This window comes from Microtus ochrogaster, unplaced genomic scaffold, assembly GCF_000317375.1.
Source record: "Microtus ochrogaster isolate Prairie Vole_2 unplaced genomic scaffold, MicOch1.0 UNK94, whole genome shotgun sequence".
NCBI classification, from domain to species: Eukaryota; Metazoa; Chordata; class Mammalia; order Rodentia; family Cricetidae; genus Microtus; species Microtus ochrogaster.
The window spans coordinates 483,215-502,779 of record NW_004949192.1 but is presented as its reverse complement, the minus strand read 5'-3'; the positions used below and the strand labels follow the sequence as shown (position 1 = coordinate 502,779).

General features: G+C 35.8%; 1 long non-coding RNA gene across 3 annotated transcripts in view; it reads right to left on the bottom strand.

The window, feature by feature from the left end:
- The window catches only part of LOC101981174, a 274,159-nt gene that overhangs the window by 249,416 nt on the left and 5,178 nt on the right, over window positions 1–19,565 (bottom strand). For all 3 annotated transcript variants that reach the window (XR_003376706.1, XR_003376705.1, XR_001229499.2), the window contains exons 2-3: window positions 15,987–16,029; window positions 9,404–9,511 (exon numbers count right to left, since the gene is read on the bottom strand). This is a non-coding gene — a long non-coding RNA (uncharacterized LOC101981174). The remainder of the gene's footprint in view (window positions 1–9,403; window positions 9,512–15,986; window positions 16,030–19,565) is intronic.

The following is a 19,565-nucleotide window of genomic DNA, read 5'->3' as shown; positions in this document are numbered from 1 at the left end:
AAGGACTTTTTAAGTTTACAAAGATGTGAGCCCATCAAATACTCAGCAAAACTACTAAATCTCTATACCATCCTCAGGATTCTTGGTCATTTCAATGCATTCCTGAAGTCAGTAGTAAACACTGTGATATCTCAGTCAACTGGAAGTCAATCATTTCTTTTCTCATACTTAAGCGTTCAGGAGTTCTCTCCCCATTTATTCTGTCCTCCAGTCTTTAATATCCATAGGGACTTTTCCACTGATGAAGCATTATTTCTCATGGCTCATATTAGACATCAAGGACTGATTAGCCTTTTACTGCCTCAGTTTATGTACCCGGTATACAAAGGGAGTTAGGTGGTCATGATTCTCAGATACACTGCCTCAACCGCTTACAAAATTATTTGTTTTCATCTGTTAGGTCTCATATCCATTGAGAGCACATAGCAGGCTCTGAGAGATTAGATCTTTGCTTGCTAAAACTTTTCTGTAATTCTAGCAATTTGTTACTGAATTGTCTTTGATGAACATTTTATCAGAAACCTAAACACAATAAAGTCAAATTTCTGCTTTCCAGCTCATGGAGTTTCTATTTTTCTTTACCAAAAGCAAAACTCAAGTTGTGCATTTGCTTTTTCTATGTCATTCCCTTCCTATAGCAATAAATTCTAGGACTTAGGGGGGTAGATGGTTCTCTGTATTGCTGATCTAATTTGATATATCTTATACCTTTGCAATGAGATATTCAAAGCGGTAATGCTACAAAACTGTGCAGAAGAAGAACTGCTATCATCTCCAGGAGAGTACAACTTGTTCATCTTGTAGTCTTCTCATGCCTACATATGTTCTCTATCAGAATTAATGTATCTCAACTTATATGGAGCCTACTGAAAAGGAATTATGTGCTATGTATTTTGTGATCACTCTTCAGGGAACAAATTCAGGTCTCTTTTCTTGAAATCACTAAGGATGAACAATGAAAACTTTCCAGTAGCCATATCATTTTTTGGCAATTATTTAAATGTTCTCACAACTCCCAGAACACAATTAAGAATTCCTACACAGAGACAGAACTTTGTGATCTTAATTCACTCAATTGAATTCAATTTTAATTTCAAGCTATTTCTATCTTTAATTCATAACATGCTGAGTATCATTTTTTTCCATATACCAGAAAACTTCAGATGCTTTGTGAGTTTGCTTTCATGCTAGAAAAGCTAAAACAACAGATAAATTTAAAAAAGTGTATGCAATAGAGATTTGTATTGGTGTGGATCTTTGTTCATTGATACAAATTTAAGATCAATTTTATAACTGTAATTCTTGATATATATATATATAAAATTATATATATATATATAAATTTTTACAATGTTAAAGTTTAACATTTTATTTAAATAGAGAAGGGAAATTGTGTGGTAAGTACTTCTGTCTATGTTCTGCTTTTATTGTTCAATGAATAAAGCTTTTTCAGCCAGTGGCTTAGCGGAATAGGGCAAGGTGGGGATTCCAAACAGATAGAAGAGAAAAGAATAGCCAGAGTCAGGGATGCCATGTAGCTGCATCTGGAAAAGACAGACATTGGAAACTTTCTGGGAGGCCATTACCTTGTGGTAGGCACAGATTAATTGAAATGTGTTGATTTAAGAAGTAAGGACTAGCTAGAAATATGCTTAAGGTATTGGCTAAAGAGTATGGTAATTAATACAGATTTCTATGTGATTATTTTGGGAGTCTGGATGGCCAGAAAACAAATGATCAGCTGCACCCAACAAGTGTCTAACTCTCATAGACAGTAGACAGTATACCCTCAGATTCCTATACTTGTCTATTGATAGTACATGGGCCAAGGATACAAACTTGGGATAAGAAAGGTTTCAGCATTGGTATGACTATCCACATGATCATTATTAAATACATCCAGAATGATAATTAACTTTTTCTTTCTAACCCAGAAATATAACTCTTTTCCCTTCAGCTCTAGTACTGGGTACTTCTCCCTAAATTCTCCAGGGGATACCTCAACACAGCCATCATCAAAATCACTGCTTCCTAGGAATACATTTATCTTCTTTCTCACTTTTATTGTACTTAGAGACTGACAGGGGATTCCAACTCTATAAGTCATTGAGAAAGAGTTCTCCTCTCAGATAGGGGCTGTTGGAGTGATGGACATATAGTCAAGGGCACAATCAATTTCTTCTGCAGGATTTTCAATCAGGTAAATAAACTTCAATATAGGACTTCTAAAATCCTGGATGAGGATTGTTGTATAAACCTTGAACAAACTCTTCTAGACTCTGACCACTGTAGGTACTCCTTTCCACACAGACTCTCTGTGTATTGCTGTTTGAAATAAACAGTCTATTTTGTACATACTGTTCTCTTCTTTACTTTCTGTCGTGTAAAGCTGCTATAGAAATCTAAAATGAGGTGCAGCAATCCAGGAAGGAAAATAGGAGTCCATTAGTAGCCTGAGCCCTACACAGAGACTTCCCTTGTTCTCCTTCATGTACTACCACTGGGGACCCTAATGGACCGGGAAGTCATGTGTCTCTCAGGCTGTCATTCGTTCACTCTTCATATCCACCCTTCTCTTGCTCACTCCCCTTTCTTTTGTTCATACAGACTTTGATGTCCAAATGTAAGGCCTTCTCCATGTAAATAGACCATACATATCTAACACTTCCAAAAATTGTGGGACATGGTAACGCATAGTAACTAACTTGGACACAACCTGCTAATGTCTTGAGGAACCTCGAGTCTCATCTTAGAACTTGCACAGATAATTTTACTGGGAAGTTTCCATGAGCCCTGTGGTCTTCAAACTCCTGAAATATGACTAGGGTGCAGACACCTCTACTATCTACCAAACACATTTTGGAAATATAAGATTTATGGGATCGACAGGGTTATTTTTTTTTTTGACCCCTGGTTTTAGATTGATTCTGTAACTTCCATGTATTCTGTTACAAATGTTGACCTTTCCAAAAGATAATTTAAAAGAAAAAATAAAATAATTCTGATACCTTTCCAGATCTCAGTCTCAATCTATTCTACTGTACAATGAACATTATCCAGTGCTGAGCTGAATTTGAGACCTTCTATTTTAATATTTAAACTGATGGACATTATTTCATGATTGAATGGGCAATAGACTAAGATTCTTCCCCTATGTAATTAACAACTCATCTTAATGGTTGCCATCTATACCACTCAGTTCACTTTTGCTACCATGACCAAAGCCTGAATTTTATTAACTTCTTTTTCATTTCTCCCAAGGGTCATTTAAGGCACATGGGAAATAAGGAATGAAAATAAGATACTGTCTCAGATTAAAAGCCTTTCTCAAAATGCAAAGAATGGCTGCAGGATCATAGGAGTAGGAACTGCAAAATGTAAATTGGGCAGTAACTCCTACTTCTCTGCCCTTGCTGAGACACAAGAACACCCAGTAGCCTTGCCATCCAGTATGTCCAGGATCTTAACTCAGAAAAGACACAATGGGCTAATAGAAGTTATAAGAGCTAATACAAAGCCTGAGCTAATGGGCCAATCAGTTTATAACTTAGAGAGACCTCTATGTGATCTTCTTTGGGACATACCAGCTGTGGAAACTGGGCAGGAGAGAAACCCCAACAAGCAGGCCCCATATGTTTCAAATGCTGTCCAACTGGACAACTGCATCCACATAAAACCTGAAAGAGCTTGGAGGTAATTCTAGACAGAAAATAATAGAATAAAGCATGGCTTCTTGGTAGCAGCAATTTCTTCGATCTGCTTTGTTTGATAAAGACAAATGCTCTCATTTAATGGAGGCTTCCTGACTCAGCCTTAGCTGCAAAACCCTGCAGGTCTTTAAGAGATCCTGCCACGAAACACTTAGACATGTTGATGAAAAGCTGATGGCATGCTTTTTGGTTTTCAACTGTGGCAGGAATAAAGCTGCTCTGTTTTAAAATGCTGGATTTCTGGGACGTCCTGCCAGGGCAAGCTATGACTCTTTCAGGTAGGTGGTCCAACTACGGAGCATTTGAGTGTGGTTTATGAGCAAACTGCTGCAGCTTGCTTGCTGACAAGGACCTTGAAACACCACAGAGTTGTGGCAATAAACAAGGCTACAGCCAGTACCTCTGCCATGAGGCTGCAATCTCATAAAGCTAAGGAATGGGCTGGATCTAGCCATCAAAGCCACGGCTTTAATCCTCTCCATATTACTTAGCAAATTAAAGACTCATGTGGTCAAAAAAAGAGAGGTATACAGTAAAGAGAGAGTCAAAGACAAAGAAAACCTCTAAATGGTTTACAGAGTATATATGCAGGCTAGGGAGAGAAAAGAAAAGGTTAAAGTCCTTAAAATAAAAAAAGAAAGAAAGAGAGTATTTTATTGTGGTGGTACACACCTTTAATACCAACACTTGGTAGACAGAGGCAGGCAAACCTCTGTGAGTTCAAGGTGTGGTGGCCCACGTCTTTAATCACAAAGCTTGGTAGGCAGAAGCAGACAGATCTCTGTGAGTTCAAGGTATAGTAACACACACCTTTAATCCCAGCATTTGGGAGGCAGAGACAGGCAGATCTCTGTGATTTCAAGGACAGCATGCTCTACAGAGTTATTCCAGGACAAAGATATACAGAAAACCTGTCTCAAAAAGCAAAGTAAACATAAAAAAATAGAGGTTAAATTAAGTTGCATAAAGATGGAAAATACACAGAGAATCTGGATACCATATGTTATTATGCTCTCTTTGAATTGTTTGAATGCTAAGGAAAGTACAACAGCTGCTAAAAGATATTTGCTTATAAGTGTTGCTGAATTAATCCATGATAGGAATTTTGAAAATACCTTCACTTCAAACTTGAAGTCAAAAGGTATGCTACTTTGGAGAAATGATTTTGATTTTGGTTCCACAGGAAATGAGAAGCTGTGGATTCATTCTGGTTTAAGAAAAATCAGGTTTGATCAAGGAAGACCACCTGAGAAATCTCTATAGGAACAGATGGCCCAGATGTCAGAGTTCTACATCCAGAACAGATTCAAGATGCTGCCTGATATGATCAAGCCTCACAGAATACTCCAGTCAGGACTTGATCATAATTCTAAATTTTCTTTAGGTGCTCATAAGATTATCAGCGCCCCCAACCAGCATGAAGTAGCCTGGAATACTATGCCTACATTTACCCAAAATGGACTATGGATATTTTCATTTGTTTAAAAAAAAGAGGGGGGAGTAGTGAGGGAAAATTGTCCATATTCTGTCAATTATGTTTTAAATAAAGATTGATTGGCTAGTAGCCAGGCAGGAAGTATGGTGGGACAACCAGACAGGAAGTAGAGCTGGGGCAATGAGAACAGGAGAATTCTGGGTAAAAGGACCCATTCCTCCCAAGTCCTATCCATACACTGAAGAAGCAGGATGTGACCTACCATACTGAAAAAGTTACTGAGCCATGTTTCTAACATATACTAGAATAATGGGTTAATATAAGTTATAAGAGCTATGATGCCTGAGTTAATGGGCCAATCAGTTTGTAACTTATGGTGACCTCTGTGTGATTTTCTTGGTGAAATACTGGTTGTGGGAACTGGGTAGGACAGAAACCCCAACAAGCAGGCCCTACATGTTACAGATAGGCATTATACATGCTGGGAGCCGATTTGAATAGCTGCCATTACAAGATGGCATTTGGCCCCAGCCTCACTTGATAGATAACTCCATATTAGGGTTGCAGTTCTTCCACAGGAAAACAGGGTGAGTTGTTGTGATCTAGCTGCCCACACTTCCCCTGACCGGCAGGGGATCCTGGTCTGTAATTGACAGGGATGTTCCCCTGCTTTCTTTCCTGCTGGTGGGTCTCCAGAAAAGCAGTTAAAGTATCAAAGTATCAAAAGTTGCTAGGCAGACTCCCTATATAAGCAGCTATAGTTCAGGGCTCCGAGCCCCTTGCTTTCTGCTCTCCCTACAACCAAGAGGCTCCAATAAAGCGTGATTTGAGAAGAATCCTTGTCTGGTGGCTGTTACTTCCTGCTGGTCAGAAAGTTCGCCGCATATACAAACCTTTCAAAGACTACAGAATATGACATATAAAGTGTTTTAAGAACTTAGGACTTTTCATGACAATGAGACAGCTCTGCTCCTGGCAGCACCAGTATAATTCATGAGGAATATGGGCATCAAAGAATCTCATTATGGAATTTGCTAGCCATCTTGGCAAGAAACTGCTCTTGCCTGAACTGCTTGATGGTATGCTGTATGAAGGAGTCAGGAGATGACATGTAGTCACCACTAAGATCAGAGAAGCCAGAAACTTACTGGTAGGCCATAGCCACATGGCAATATGCAGATTAATATAAATGGGACAAAATAAGATGTAAAAGTTAGTCAATAAGAAGCTGGAGCTAATGGGATAAGCAGTGATTTAATCGATACAGTTTCTATGTGATTATTTTGGGTGTCTGAGCAGACAGGAACAAACAAGCAGCCTCCCTATAATACATATGTATACCTGCTCTTGTTTAGGATATTGTGTTTGGGCAGCCCATTTAAAATGTAATGTATAATTAAAAAATACAGATTAATAGATAGTCATCTCTAATAGTCTAACTGTAGTCATGTTCATTAGGTTTTCTAGATGTACAGAGATATATTCCAGTTAGCTAGATGAACTTCAACACTTTAATTACTATAGATTATGGAATTTAAAAAGTTTTAAGAGCTTAGAATTTTCTCAACACTGTGACATGTCTACTTCTGGCAGCACTACTTGCTTCAGAGAAGTTTATGGGCATTGAAGAAACTCATTATGGAATTTGCCTTCAATGTGGCAATGCTAGTATTTGGGTAGGAAACTTCTCTTGCCTGGACTGCTTTATGTTATGCTGTGTTAACTGACCATGCAGAACCCACAGAAAAGTCACTTCTGAACTTACCAAAAGAAGGAGTGGTACATCAGGGTTCCTGCTTCTAAGAAGAAACTACCAGACATTCTGTAGGATATGGAAGAAAGAAACTGATGAATTTTACAAGGCAGAAAAGATCTTCAAATTTCCGGCTGCATGAAAATTCTGCTGGCAGCACCAAGCAATTTCAAGAGGAATCAAAGATGCTCCTTATGGAGTTCGTTAGCCATCTGGGCAAGAAACTGCTCTTGTCTGGACTGCCTGATGGAATGCTATGCGAACTGAACATATAGGACCCACAGAGAAATGACTGCTGACCTTGACTAAAGCTGAGAAAATCCTTCAGCAATCTTGTTTCATAAAAGATTCAAGACATTCTACAGGGCACAGAAAATGTTACTGACAAACTGCCTTTATAAGCAGAACTGTCTTTGAAATTTCTGCTTCATGGAAATATCTGCTGGATACTATGGGCCTGTAGGCTAAAGATAGATGCCTCAATGGTACAAAAGAGCTTTGGGTGACTGTCCATTCAGCAAGATGTCTGTCAATTCCAGAGTTTTAAAAGTTGCTTACAATGCACTTCCTGTTTAATTAGGCAATATTTTATCCCTCTGGAGTCTTGGATGGAGTTGAATAATGGATAGATAGTTATAGGTATTGTTTTCCTTAGTTATGGTAAAAGATAAAGAAGATATAAATATTGTAACTATAATTATTTATACAGAAAAGGGAGGTGATGTGGCATTCCCCTTCTTATGCTTTGAATACTATTGGTTAATAAAGGAAAGCTTTGAGCCTATAGTATAGCAGAAAAGAAAGACTAGGTGGAAATAACTAAAGTAAACGAAAGGAGGGCAGAGTCAGAGAGAAGGCATGTAACCCCGCCAGACACAGACACTGGAACTTATCCCAGTATACCATAGGCTCATGGCGATAAACAGAAATGGGTTAAATTAAGATGTAAGAGTTGGCCAAAAAGAAGGTAGAACTAATGGGACAAGCAGTGATTTAAATAATATGGTTTCTGTGTGACTATCTCAAGGCCAAACAACTGGAACAACCAAGTGGCCCCCCTAGAAGAGGTGAGAACAAGTTGTGTGGCATGCTCTGGCAGTCCTTTCTACCTTTTGAGTCTGTGTTTTTTCCAGTTCAAATGAGGAATGTCACCCTTCTTTGGCAATACTATGTCAGTAAATGTGCATGGTCTGTATTTTTTCACATACACCAGATTTTCCCACTTATATGGAACACGTTCTAAATTGGTAATTGCTTAAATCTGTTAAAATGCTGGTGTCTTTTTCCTCATGCACTTTATTTTAACCAGTGGCAAAATGAAGGTGTGATGTGGAAGGAGAAAAAAAGAACTTATAAGAGAGGGAATTGTGTTCTTGATCAGGAAAATCACTGAGCTGGGTTTGGTATATAAACTATACTAGTTTTCAGTTTCACCATATTCTATTAGCATCTAAGGAATATGATATGTGTACATCTGAAAGGTGATTTCACTAAATAAAATCTACTATAAAAATAGTGTGATGTTATTTTAGTTTCTTAGAGTATCAAGATGGGAGAGAGAGAAAGAGAAAGAATTACATAGATATTTAGGTTCCTCTGTTTGCACTCCATTCAAACATGATTATGTTAATGCAAACAACCATTGCTGACATTCCTAATAATCGACAAATTAAATTCCATGATTTTCAGTATTTTTACCAACTTTCCTCTTGCCAACATTTTCCCCATTTTTTCCTCTACCAGAATATCTCATTGTATTCATGGCCAGAGATAAAAATTTATTTTCCACAAAACCTATTGACTTGATTGCACAAACATTCACCTGTATTATTCCTCATCACACAAAGAAAACTTGTCTAATGTTCAAGGTTGAGGAGAGTAATGAAGGCTCAGCCAGTCTGTATCCCTTTCTAAGATCATCTTATTGTTGCTCTGTTTCATTCTCTAACTACTCAGGAAAATTTCCCTCATAAACACAGGCAATATTGTGAACAGTTTAAGCTACTTTTCTTACCTTGGAGTCTATTTGATAATAAAAGAATTAAAACTCTAAGAAGGAAGAAAATGACAAATCCAAATACCTAATGACAATAAACTGGAATAAATATGAGATAATAAACAAAATGAAACCCTCTAGCATGTAGAAAATATGAAACATGAGAATGGAAGCAAAAACAAATACAGATCCTTAGAGGAAAGCACTTCTGCATGTTGAATATTTATTAACCTTTGCCATATTCTTCCCACATTGTCCTGGAAGGTTTCATTAAGCCACATTTCTTGTTCTTATATGTCTGGTCCTCAAGGCAAACAAGATTTTTGCAACTTTTGAAAAAAGGACATAACATTGTGCAAAGTCAAGCACTCAGTAATTTAGTAAATGTAGTAAAGTCAAATAACCAGCAAATTTTAAATTTAAAAAAAAAAGATAGACTTCAATGTAATTATTTACATGAGAAGTCAACAATCTCAAATGAAAACAAGTAGTAAGTGGTTTTACAATACCATAAACTCAGGGAAGGGGTCTCATCCAGTGTCAACTTCCTGGGATGCAGAAAGGAAGTAGGGCTTTACTGCTTGAACTGGAACCTTCCTGAAGAGCACAGTCAGATGCTGTATGAGAAATAAACAACATAAGTTAAAGGAAAAATATGCATAAACAGATGTGAGTAATTTTAAAGACATGTAGTAATTATGATTATTAGTAAAATGCATTAATTTTTAAAATATAGCAATACATTGACTTTAGAAACCAATGATTTTTAAAGGCATTTAGAGGCTAAAAGTATCACACACATGGTAAAGGTATATTTATTACTTTGTGGTCTAAGTCAAACTCATTTATACTTTGTAAGGAACTGCCATAAGATAGCCAAGATTGACACAATATTAAGATAGAAGAGTACAGACCGAGAACATGAATTTTTGCTCATTTTTCAAAACTTATGGCAAATTAGTTAGCATGACGTCATTTGGGTATGGTATATAGTTAAATATAGATTAGTGAAATGAAATCAGGTGCACAAAATGAACACTTAAATACATTTGTGTATATGTATATGTATGTGTATATGTATATGTATGTGTAAGGGATCCATAATAAGTGTACAGCTGTATGTATGGAGTCAAGTTCAACATTGGAACTCATCTTCCACCCAATTACAACTTATATTTATTAAAACAGAGTCTGTCATGGATCCTAAAACTCACCAATTCTAATATTACAATGGGATTTTGTGTGTGTGTATGTGTGTGTATGTAAAATATCACTGAATTTCAAAAACTTCTGATATTTGCAGATGACATAGTCATTTTGAAAACCATTGGGACAAGTGGATACAATATGAAAATTGAGTTCCTCACTCAATATCACATAAAGTACATTGAAATATCCAATATAACAATACATATCTAGATACAAAAAATAAGCAAAGACAGCAATTCATTATAAATTAATCATTGTCCCATTAATAGAATTATTGGTAATATAGGGGCAGAAATGTCTGAAAATGTTATAATAAACAAAACTATGCAATTTGTAAAATCAATTATATACACAAACAGGCCTGTTGACACAAATACAGGATTTTGATGGAACAATAATTGCCAGTGAGTTAAGGTGATGGGAGAAGAAACAGAAATAGAAAAACCAGTGTGCCCACAAACCCCATGTGTATATCACCACCTATCTTTTAAAAGCCCTCACTTTGCTAGTTCAGTTTCCCAGTATGATGTCTCTTATGCATCATAAATAATAATAAAGTTATGCCATATAAAACAGTAACTACCATTAAATAATGTAGTAAAATTCAAAATCCAAAACAGGTCCTGACATACCTTAGTAAAAAAGATAGGTCAATCAAGAGAATCGAGTATTTTTAAGCATCATATTGGATAAGTTAAATGATCAGAAAGTATAAAATATTCTACCACTATAGATTTAAAAGATAAATATGAGAAAGTGCATAATAATATTATGACTTGTAATTTCTGCAATGTGGCTCTATTGGGATTCATGGGTTAAAATTTAAAAAAAATAAGTAGAAACATGGTGGTAAAAATGACGAGGAATCAATATTTTATATTCTCTCAAAATTATCTACTACCTATAAAATATGTACATACAGAACAGGAAATTTCACACATTTCGGAAGATAACCTTCCAAGCATGGGCCATGACTAACTGAAAAGAACATCAAAGCCAGTCAGAAGATTTCATGCAAATTGTTAGTAAGGGTGCCTAGGAGACTAGTAAGATAATTGTCTGTTAGTGGTGACCTTGTTGCTTCTAAGAAGTGAAAATTAAGTCCCTTTTGCTGAAACACTGTGTTTTTGTTATGGAACCATAAAAATTTGAACAGGAACTACGTAAAAGCTTTGAGACTGAAAATTAGTTATCAGAGACCAGGAAGTTATTAGGAAAGCTGTCACAGAAAAAAAATTAAATTGTATAAATTAGTTATGATAGCTTTGAATGACAATGAGCAGCATACCAGTTTTCACTAAAGGTACACTACTGATTCATATCTTATCAATAATTAATATCAACCTAATTGAACTCAAGTCTTCCATAAAAAGAGGTCAAGCATGTCTAATACTGAAAATCACAAACATAATAGGGTTAGACAGCTCATGTAATTAAGAAGCCCTTACCATCACTTTCAAAGATATTATAATATCTACCAGCATTGCTATTTTGTAATTATATCAACAGAATACTGTAGAGCTATGAACAACAAATGGATTCAACAGGTTATACTTATACAGTGTGTATGTGTTTTTGTGTGTGTGTATATATATATATATACATATATATAATAAATTTGTGTGTATATATAATAAAAATAATTAATTAGTAGGTAATGAATTTGACAGTGAGTTAAGAAATATTCAGAATTTGAGAGACACTGATGTGGAAATTATACAAATAAACAAGATTTCTACTAATTTCTTAAATTTTTAAATATAAAAGTGAAGTACATAGCCTAGTGAGTTAAGAAATACTTTTTCAGCAGAGAAGGAGAACAAGACAAGAGAATTGGAATGACAATGACCAAAACTCATATAAATTCATGAAAACTTTATATTTATTAAGAAAGATAAATCCAAGAAAAGAAGATACTTAAGAAATCTTTTCATAGATTGAACTTGAGTATTATGAATTTAAAGGGATGTAATACCTAGAATCCCAAAGGTTCACTACTTCCCCAAAAGTAAGAAAGAAAAAGATACAAGTGGATGCTACTTCACAGAACATTTAGAGGACATTGTCTTCAGGTAAATGGAAAAAAATGAACAGTAGCTGTTTGTTTAGCAAAAAAATAAATAAAATAAACTATGTCTAATTAAAATGAATAGGATGTAATATTTGCAGAAATATTAAGATATATACAAAATACATGGATTTCTAAATATACCAGCAAACATATTAGTTAATGAAAAAATAAAACTTTAATGGAATGGTGTATCCAAGAAATGTAATTGAAAAGGAAAGGTAAAAATAAAACAAGATTTGCATTACCACCAGCTAGGTGTGGTAGGTGAGTCTTCAGTGAAAGCTTCCCAGGAGTTGGGGAGAAGCACTTCTTCCATACCTGAGACTGAGATTTTCATGAGCAAGCTTGTGAGACCCTACATCCGGATCATAAATTAAACCAGAAATTGTTTATGTATAAATAATAAGAAACTGTAAACTTATAGAGAAAATCATTTTTATAGGATCAGTAAGACCTATATAAGGTTTAAAAAGTTCAAAATTTCTATACAAGTAGTTTCAATAGTATTATGACTGCAATATTCACAGGCAATATAGGTATTAGATACAGTGGGCATACAGACCTCCATTTATGCCATTCTTTTCTTACAGTGTTCAAATTTTTTCTAAAATTTGTATAGAACCACAAAAAATACAGTACTGATGAAACTGTCCTGAGAATAAGAACAAGATATGACCATTTCACACAATTGCCTGCTTTCAGATGTGCTGAAATATGACACAACACACACACATGATTATAAATGCAAACATATCTGAGATAAATTAAGGGTTTAAAAATGCTCTTTACTGCTAATAATTTAACTCATCTTACAAATTGCCAAAAGATATACTAGGTAAAAATTTTCTCGAATGTTCTGTCATAATTGGATAACACAGTAAAATTTGTGTATTTACTTATCTAGGAGTTTGTGTGTTTGTGTGTAATTGTGTGTGTGTCTGTGTGTGTAAGAACAAACATTGATAAAAGGGTCATGAATTTAATAGTGAACCATAAGAGTTATATGGGAGGATTTGGAAACAAAAGGAAAAGAGAATATGATGTATTTATACTTTCAATTTTTTAAGTATACTTAAACAAAGAAGCAGATCATATACCAAAATGTAGGCCTAATTTTAAAAGTACACAAACATCATATTTCTTAAAATTATTCTCAAAGGCATTACTAAAAGCAACATTTTCTAAGGTGTGCAGCCATAGATTTTATTGAAAGAGAGAAATTTCCTCTATGCCTCTCTCTGTGATAGGTAACTCATTGTATTTTCACAGTTACCTTCCCTAGCAAGGGATGCTGGAGAAATAAGTATTTCCCAAATAAAGAATAAGAGGAGGCCTGGCATCATACAGCTAACTGAAGATATAGTCATGAAATTTGAGGTACACTGGTGCCATCTAGAGTTTCACATGAATTTAGACAAGTTAAGTGTCAACATCAATGCTCAAAAGACAAACCTTTCCTTTCATATAGGGTAAAGCAAACAATCCTGGAGAAAATGTACCTCATCCAGAACTGAAAAAAAAGTTTCATTTTAACAAGGGAAGCACAAACACAAATGGTTATGACTACTTAATGGTCAGCCCTGAAAATATAAAAAAATAACAATAGACAGACCAAACAGGATATCTTTAGTTATTAAGAAATATGTATGTACATTGATACAGTTATGTACATGAAACATCAAAGGATGTTTTTAAAAGGCATGAATTTAAATGAGAGCAAAATGGATGTATAGGAGGGTTTTCATGAAGAACGCATAATTTAAATTATATAATACTATTATAATTTTAAAAGTTAAACAATTTAAAAATTATAAAAGTAACTGCACCTTGACATACTTTCCTGCTGAGACATGAAGAAAGGTCCATGCATTCAAGAAAGGGCACCCATAAAATTAAAAGACAATTGTATTTAAATTCTTCTTTGTGAATAACTGTGCATACTAGAGTTACAGATGGAATTCAGACACATGCATCAAAGAAAGCTCAACCTGGCAACATCAATTACTTGGGGCAGCTGCAGTGCAAGATCTTCTCTGCCATGACAGCCAGCATCTCCACTGAACATATTCAACTACCACAATAATCATTTGCTATGATAATAAACAAGCAATTTTAAAAAGCCTTTTAAAACATTATGTTCATGATATTCTCTGGCAAGGAAACTGAATGAAACACCCCTAGTCCAGGAAACATCCTCTCCAAAGCAAATGCTTTAATTCACAGAAAATGGATTCACAACAGAGAACATGCACTAAGTTCCATTATATAAAAGACCATGGCAACAGAATGGATACACCCAAGGTCCATCTATTCACTTATAATCTAAGTCATCTCAGGTTGAGAACGAGGCAACAAATGGTAAAATTGCCCTATACTTGGTATAATTTAGATCTGAATGACGTGAGCATTCCAGTAAACTGGTCGCACATGTGGATAAACTACTAGTACCATTTTCCAATGTTAATTATATTGTCAAAATAAATGATTTCATCATCAACTACTGATATTTACATAAAAATAATAGTTATTAATAAAATATTACATAATAAATTCTTTACTGGCTTTTCTTCATATTTTCTTTGTAAGGGAGAAATTGCCAGACAGATTTTGCTGTGTAGCCTTAGCAGTTCTAGAACTCATTCTGCACACCAGGCTTGCCTAGAATTCATAGATTTGCCTACCTTTGCCTCTCAAGTGCTGGAATTAAAGGTGTGAGACATCGCTGTCCAGCCATAACAAATTTATAGCCTTTCAACTACTATATAAATATATACTTTATCAGTTAGTATAATATCATGATTAAATGATGAAAAATTCAGTAAACCATATAATACAAACCCCTCTGCGTGAAGTTTTCATCACCATGACTTTTGTCTCCCCACAGTGAGTGCTATACAGACGTCATGGTTTGATTATACAGCATTTCTAGGACTTCCACATGATCCAGAGCCTATAACTTTCTAATCTACAATAGTCACATTGCACATTGTTATAATAATGGAGTTAAGGACATGCTGGGATATTTTTAAGCAAATCCATGTATGATTCCATAACAATCAAATTAAGAGTGCCTTCTCCCGATTGGGATAAAGGAAGGTTGGATAGGGGAGCACGGAAGCACAATTCTTAGTTAAGGGAGCCACCTTAGGATTGGCAAGAGCCTTGAACCTAGAGTGGCTCCCAGGAGCCCAAGCCGAGGTCCCCAGTTAGTTCCCTGGACAGCTGAGGATAAAGAACCTGAAATGACCCTATCCTATAGCAATACTGACAAATATCTTGCATATCATCATAGAACCTTCATCTGGTGATGGATGGAGATAGAGACAGAGACCCACACTGGAGCACTGGACTGAGCTCTCAAGGTCCCAATGAGGAGCAGAAGGAGGGAGAACATGAGCAACGAAGTCGGGACCACGAGGGGTGCACCCACCCATTGAGACAGTGGAGCTGATCTATTGGGAGCTCACCAAGGCCAGCTGGACTGTGACGGAAAAAGCATGGGATATAACCGGACTCTCTGAACATGGCGAACAATGAGGACTGATGAGAAGCTAAGGACAATGGCACAGGGAGGGAAGGGTGGAAGGAGGGGGAGGGAAATGGGAGGCTGGGAGGAGGTGGAAACTTGTTTTTTTTTTCCTTTTCTCAATAAAAAAAAAAATTAAAAAAAAAAGAGTGCCTTCTCCCAAATAGATCATCCCCACATAAAAAAATACACCAGAACAAGTGGAATAAACCCTTTTTTAGTATGATCTATCTGAGAGCTCATGCACTGGCATTGTAGTAGAATCTATTTCTCTCCATTCAAATACCTGACTGCAGTAGAAATCCTGGGCTGTGCACATCGTCTTCTTCCTGGCATTCCATTTCACAGAAAAGAGGAATAACATATTACTATGGAAGCATAGTAGATCACATCAATGATAAGTATAAACAGAAATTGCTTATTCATTCCTGGCTGCCCATACCTGAAATAATTACACAAAACCATATTAATGGCAATGCTGCTTAGACAATGATTCTACTGTATTTTTAGATGTAGCTCTTACATCTTAATATAACCCACACACTTCTATTATTTTATATTTTTCCATAGGCTTGTAGTTTATCAGTAATATTCATGGCCATTTGTCTCCTTTCAGGGCTACATAGCATCTCCCTGACTCCCCCTACTCCCTCAATATATCTGACTCACTGGCTGGCTATATTGTAGCCTGATATAGGCCCAAAACAGCTTTTTAATAAAAAATGGTAACATATTCACAGCATACAGAGGTAAATACCACATTACCTCCACTTTTTTGTCTAAATAAAAAGGAAGGGTTTAAATTTAACATAGTAAAATTACATATAACAAAACAGGCATGGTATCAAGCAAGAATAGCACTTATAATATTTATATCTACTTTATCTTTTATCATAACTAAGGAAAACTATAACTATCTATTCTTCAACACAATCAAAGACTCCAGAAGGATCTAATATTACCTAAGTAAACGGGAAGTGCATTGTAAGCAACTTCCAAAACTCTAGAATTGACAGAGACATCTTGTTACTTGGACAGTCACACAAGGTTCTTCTGTAACATTGATGCACCTAATGTGGGATTCCCCTCTGTATGCTGTGAATACCATTGATGGATAAGGAAAAGGCCTTGGCCTGTTGATAGGGCATAACTTAGGTAGGTGGGAAAAAATTAACTGGATGCTGGAGAAAGAAGGAGGAGTTAGGGAGAAGCCATGTAGCCCCTGCCAGAGACAGACACAGGACACAACCTGGTAAGCCACAGCCATGTGGTGATACACATATTAATGTAGATAGGTTAGTTTAGGATATGAGTTAGTCAGAAATATGCTAGAGTCACTGGACAAGCAGTTTTTTTTTTAATAGTATAGTTTCTGTGTGATTATTTCAGGCTTGAGCAGCCAGGAGCCAACATGCTACCTTTAACAACAAATTGGTGACCAACATGGCCAACTAAAATCCACTTAAAACCTGAGAAAGTTTTAAAAGGATTTCTAGAAACATAAATTAAAAAAACAGAGTTAAGCATGGCTTCTTGGTAGCCAGCATTTTGCTGGTGGCATGATGCAGCTCCTGTAAGACAGGTTTTCCTAATTTAACGGTAGCAGATACACAGTTGTAATGTTTTGAAAACTGAAGCTTTCTCAAGTTGTGCTGCCAGCACAAATACTGGCTCTTTAAGGACACCAACTATTTAAAGGGGTTTGTAAACAGCATGTTACAAACTGCTTAATGACTCGCTGCATAATTGTAACTGTGGTGGTGTGTGTGGTTCAGAAGCAATGAACGTACCTTCTCTACCATGTTTGAACATGCGGGGAAAGCAGGAAGTGCCACGTTTCTCCTAGCAATGTCGCCACTTAAGTTCAAACAAAGTGCTTAGTATTTTAAGAAGCACTCCTTGACAGTAAAAAATAACAGATAAACAATAGGACATATTCAGACATAAAAGACCTCTAAATGGGCCACAGTGTTGGATTAATATATCTAGGCTTGGGAGAGAGATGAAAGAGAATATAGACAGTTATAAAAAATGAAAACAATTTTTAAAAAAAGTAAAGTCTTTAAAGAGACTGAGTACAGACAGTTATTGATTAAAAGCAGTAAAAAAATAATAAAACATGTAAAGAGTTGAAATTTCACAGAGTCTGGATTATGTATATTATTGTGTTTACTTTGAATTGTTTGACTGTAAATGAGCTAAGTACAGAGAGACATTTCATTGTATGGCCTGCTAAGCTAAACTAACATATATATATATTTTTTCAAGGTATCTTTATTTCAAAATTATTTCAAAATATGGATGTAAGGATACATTTCTTTGGAAAAGAAGTTCTACATTTGTTTCCACAGAAGACGAGAACCTGTGAAATCTTTCCATATAATGTGGTTTGATGGAACAAGATAAACTGAAAGGTTGCCTTGAACACCCCTCAAAAAATTACTTCACCCAATAAAAAGCAGGAGGCAATTTGGAGAGGACTATTCACATATTCCCAAAAATTGTTTGTAAATATTCCTTTGAATTTAAAGGGGGATAACTATTGAAATTTGTTGTGGTATACATCTTGATCTATTGATGCAAATTTAAGGTCGGTCTTTTTTATATGTATATTTTGGCTTTTGATTAAGGAATTTTAATTGTGTAGTTCATTTAAAAATATATGATTAAGAAATACAGGTTAGTAGATAGTCATCTTTAATAGTTAAGCTTGTAGAATGTTAGACAGTTTTTCTAGATAAACAGAGATGTATTTCAGATGGATACACATTCTTTAAACCTCTCAAAGACTACAGAATATGGCATTTAAAATGTTTAAGAACTTAGGGCTTTTCTTGGCATGAGACACATCTGCACCTGGCAACACCAATTATGTAAAGAGGAAGATGGGCATGGAAGAGGCTTCTCATGAAGTTGGTTAGCCATCTGGACAAGAAACTGCTCTTGGCTGAACTACTTGATGAACTGGACATGCAGGACCCACAGAGAAATGACTGCTGAACTTGCCTAAAGGTGAGATGGTCCTTCAGTGTTCCTGCTACATAAAAGAGTCTGCCAGATGTTCTGACAGGCACAGAAGAAAGTGACTAACAAACTAACAATATATGTTGAACGCTCTTTCAAAAACCCTGCTTCATGGAAAAGTCTGCTGGATACTATGGGTTGAGTTGCTTCTAATGTGTGTCACTTGACAATTATTCTTACCCTGAATTCTTTCCCTCTTAATATATTTCATAAGAACGGAAACACAAAGAAAATATTTACATAGGACCATGATGCTCAATCTTTCAGTCTCAAACCCTTTGGGGGACAAACCACTCTTTTACTAGGGTCACCTAAGACCACTGGGAAACACAGATACTAACATTATAATCACTGTAGTATCCCAAGTACAGTTATGCAGTGACAACACAAAACAGTTATGACTGGGGGTCACCACAACATAAGGAACTGTATTAAAATGTTGCTGCATTAGGAAGATGGAGAACAACTGACATGGGGTTTACAATAGCCACAGGATGATTTGTAAGAAGTATAACTGAAAATGATTCATGATTTCCAAAAGCAACTCAAAGTAATTTTACCACATTAAATTACATGACTTACCTCCCTGAAGTGACAGGTAAAAATGGGTGTTGATTGTTACATGTTAGATGTGAAATGAAGACTACAAGTCTAAATACTCATTCTTGAAAATAAAAATATGAGCAATATAAAAAAAAAGAATAGCTTATAAGCTTACATCACATATATCTATAAATCTCAAGGTCCAAATCAGGAGCAGAAGGAGAGAGAGCATGAGCAAGGAACTCAGGACCAACTGCGAGGGGTGCACCCACACACTGAGACAATGGGGATGTTCTAT